Raw genomic sequence first — 4146 nt, forward strand, 5'->3', positions numbered from 1 at the left:
TAAAGTCTCTGAAGATTTTCAGTCAAAGTTTCAGTGCGATCCATTTCTTCACCCAACATATCATCACTTTTGTCTAGCATGTTTTGAACCTTTTCTAAAGCCCTTTGTTGTTTTATAGCAATCTTAGCAAGTTTAGAATAGCTGGACTTAAGGTTTTCATCAGATTCATCATCACTAGATTCAGAGGAGGTATATTTGAGTACCTTGGCACCCTTTGCCATGAAGCAATAGGTGGGAGCATAGTCATCATCGCTTTCATCAGCATTGTTGGTGAGGTCATTTTCTTCGGTGTTGAAGATAGACTTGCTGATGAATGCAGTAGCGAGAGCTAGGCTCGCCACTCCGAATTCGGACTCCTCAGATGTCTCCTCTTCCTCATTCTCTTCAGATTCAGCCCCAGAGTCCATTTCCTTGCCAATGAATGCCCTAGCCTTCTTGGAGCTGCTCTTCTTGTGGTATGAAGACTTTGAGGATTTTGATGATGAAGATTTTGTGGATTTCTTCTTTTTCTTCGCATCATCAGAACTGTAATCCTTGTATTTCTTCTTCTTTGATTCCTTTTCCCACTGAGGACACTCTTGAATGAAATGTCCAGGTTTCTTGCATTTGTGACAGAGCCTCTTCTTGTAGTCACTGGATGAGGAATCATTGCTCCTTGAGGATCTTCCAAGGCGACCACGTCTTGAGAACTTTTGGAACTTCTTCACGAGCAGTGCTAGATCATGGGTTAGTTCTTCAGGATCACCAAGGCTGCCACCAGAGTCTTCATCTTCGGATTCAGATACTGCCTTGGCCTTCAGTGCACGCGTTCTGCCATAGCTTGAACCATAGAGATCTCTCTTTTCAGCAAGTTGGAACTCGTGAGTATTTAGCCTTTCGAGAATATCAGCGGGATCAAGTGACTTGTAATCAGTACGTTCTTGTATCATCAATGCTAGAGTGTCAAATGAGGAATCAAGCGATCTCAGCAATTTCTTCACCACCTCATGGTCGGTGATGTCAGTGGCACCAAGTGCTTGAAGCTCATTTGAGATGTCAGTGAGGCGATCGAAGGTTTGTTGAACATTTTCATTGTCGAGTCTTTTGAAGCAGTTGAAGAGATTGCAAAGAACATCAAATCGAGAGTCACACTGAGTTGAGACTCCTTCATTCACTTTGGACAACCTGTCCCAGATAAGCTTCGATGTCTCCAAAGCACTCACTCTGCCATACTGTCCTTTGCTCAGATGGCCACATATGATATTCTTCACTTGAGAGTCGAGTTGCTTGAATCTCTTCACATCAGCAGCATTCAGAGAAGGTGTGACTGAGGGAACACCATTTTCCACAACATACCAGAGATCGTTATCAATTGCTTCAAGATGCATTCACATCTTATTCTTCCAGTAGGGGTAGTCCGTCCCATTGAAGGTAGGACACCCAGCAGAGACCTTGATCATACCTGCGGTCGACATAACTAAAACTCCAGGCGGTTAAACCAAAATCACATAGAACAAGGGAGTACCTTGCTCTGATACCAATTGAAAGTGCGTTATATTGACTAGAGGGGGGGTGAATAGGCGATTTTTATGAAATTCTTCACTGAGGAATTTGCCGGTGAGGAAATTCCTTAGCGAAGAACTACTAGCAGCGGAATAAGTACTCAACAGTAAACATAACAGAATACAAGCATAGTCATCATGATGAAATGAAGACAGGCACAGAGTACGGGAAACGTAAGCACATGATAACACAGGATGAAGACAAACAGACTGAAGAAATTGAACTGAGGAAATTGAGAAAGTCTTCAGTCAAAGTCTTCAAACACAGATATGAACAAGTACACAACTCAATTATGAGGAAATGAAAGAGTTGAGGAAATGGAACCAGTGAGCTTGGTGAAGACAATGATTTGGTAGACCAGTTCCAACTGTTGTCTCAGTTGTACGTCTGGTTGGAGCAGCTGAGTATTTAAACTCGAGGACACACAGTCCCGGACACCCAGTCCTGAACACGCAGCTCAGGACACCCAGTCCTCACCATATTCTCCTTGAACTAAGGTCACACAGACCTCACCCAATCACTCGTGGTAAGTCTTCAGGTGACTTCCAAACCTTCACAAACTTGGTCACTCGGCGATCCACAATTCCTCTTGGATGCTCTAGACCATGACGCCTAACCGTCTGGAAGAAGCACAGTCTTCAAAGGTAACAAGCGTCGGATCCACGCAGGATCAATCTCTTTAGTGATGCTCAATCACTTGGGGTTTGTAGGTGTTTGGGTTTTGGGTTTTGGGTTTTTGCTCACTTGATGATTTTCGCTCAAAGTCCTCGGAGGATGGGTTGCTCTCAAATGACAAGTGTCAGTTTCTCTCGGAGCAGCCAACCAGCTAGTGGTTGTAGGGGGCGGCTATTTATAGCCTAGGGAGCAGCCCGACATGATAAGACATAAATACCCTTCAATGATATGACCGTTAGGTGGATAGATATTTTGGGACAGCTAGCGCATAGCACAGCAACGGTCGGAATTTTGAGTAGCAAAATCCTCAGGGCTATCATGTTCCTCACTATGTAGGAAATCTGCACTGGCAAATTCCTAACTCCTCAGCCAGGAAAAATTCCTCAGAGACCAGAAGAACTTCGTCTCTGTCACTGAAGAAATTGACTGAACTGTATGAGATTTTGAATGGCTTCACTCGAAGGGATTGGTAGGTGTAGGATTTTGAGTTGAGCATCACATGGAAATTTTTCCTTAGTATTTCCTTGACCCCCTTTAATAGTACGGTATTTCCTATGACTCAAGAAAGAGAAAATGAAACTACGAAAACAAAAAGTCTTCACGCTTCATGTTCCTCGAACGAATACCAAGTCTTCAAGGTCACACCAATTTCTTCACTTTCAAAGTCTTCAGAAAGTCTTCAGTGATTCAAAGTCTTTAGTCGAAGAACTTCATTTTTAGGGGTCGACTTTCTCTGTAAATATCAAACTCCTCATAGGCTTATAGACCTGTGTACACTCACAAACGCATTAGCCCCTTAACCTATAAGTCTTCAATACACCAAAATCACTAAGGGGCACTAGATGCACTTACAAATGCACGGTACCGTAGAGGCTAGCAATGATGGAAGGGTGAGAGTGCGTATAATCCATGGACTCAACATTAGTCATAAAGAACTCATATACTTATTGCAAAAATCTACAAGCCATCAAAAACCAAAGTATTACGCTCATGCTCCTAGGGGGATAGATTGGTAGGAAAAGACCATCGCTCGTCCCCGACCGCCACTCATAAGGAGGACAATCAAATAACACCTCATGTTTCAAATTTGTTGCATAACGTTTACCATACGTGCATGCTACGGGACTTGCAAACTTTAACTCAAGCACTTCTCAAATTCACAGTTACTCTAGACTTTGATATTACTACCTCCATATCTCAAAACAATTATCAAGCATCCAACTTTTCTTAGTATTCAACACACTCAAAAGAAAGTTTCACAAATCTTGAATACCAAGCATGTTATTATTAAGCAAATTACCATGCTATTAAGACTCTCAAAATAATTTAAGTGAAGCATGAGAGATCAATAGTTTCTTTAAAACAAATCCACCACCATGCTCAAAAAAATCTAAGTGAAGCACATAGAGCAAAATTACTTAGCTCAAGAAGATATAAGTGAAGCACATAGAGCAAAACTACATAGCTCAAAAGATATAAGTGAAGCACATAGAGTATTCTATCAAATTTTAATTCATGTATGGCTCTCTCAAAAGGTGTGTACAGCAAGGATGGTTGTGGCATACTAAAACACAAAGACACAAATAATACAAGACGCTCCAAGCAAAACACATATCATGTTGGTGAATAAAAATATAGCTCCAAGTAAATTACCGATGGAAGTGGACGAAAGAGGGGATGCCTTCCGGGCCATCCCCAAGCTTTGAATTTTTGGTATCCTTGGATTATCTTGGGGGTTCCATGGGCATCCCCAAGCTTAGGCTCTTTCCACTCCTTGTTCCATAATCCATCAAAAGAATTCACCCAAAACTTGAAAACTTCACAACACAAAACTTAAAGTAGAAAACTCGTGAACTCCGTTAGCGAAAGAAAACAAAAGACCACTTCAAGGTACTGTAATAAAATCATTATTTATTTATATTGGTGTCA

Source organism: Triticum urartu, chromosome 2 (genome assembly GCF_003073215.2).
Source record: "Triticum urartu cultivar G1812 chromosome 2, Tu2.1, whole genome shotgun sequence".
NCBI classification, from domain to species: Eukaryota; Viridiplantae; Streptophyta; class Magnoliopsida; order Poales; family Poaceae; genus Triticum; species Triticum urartu.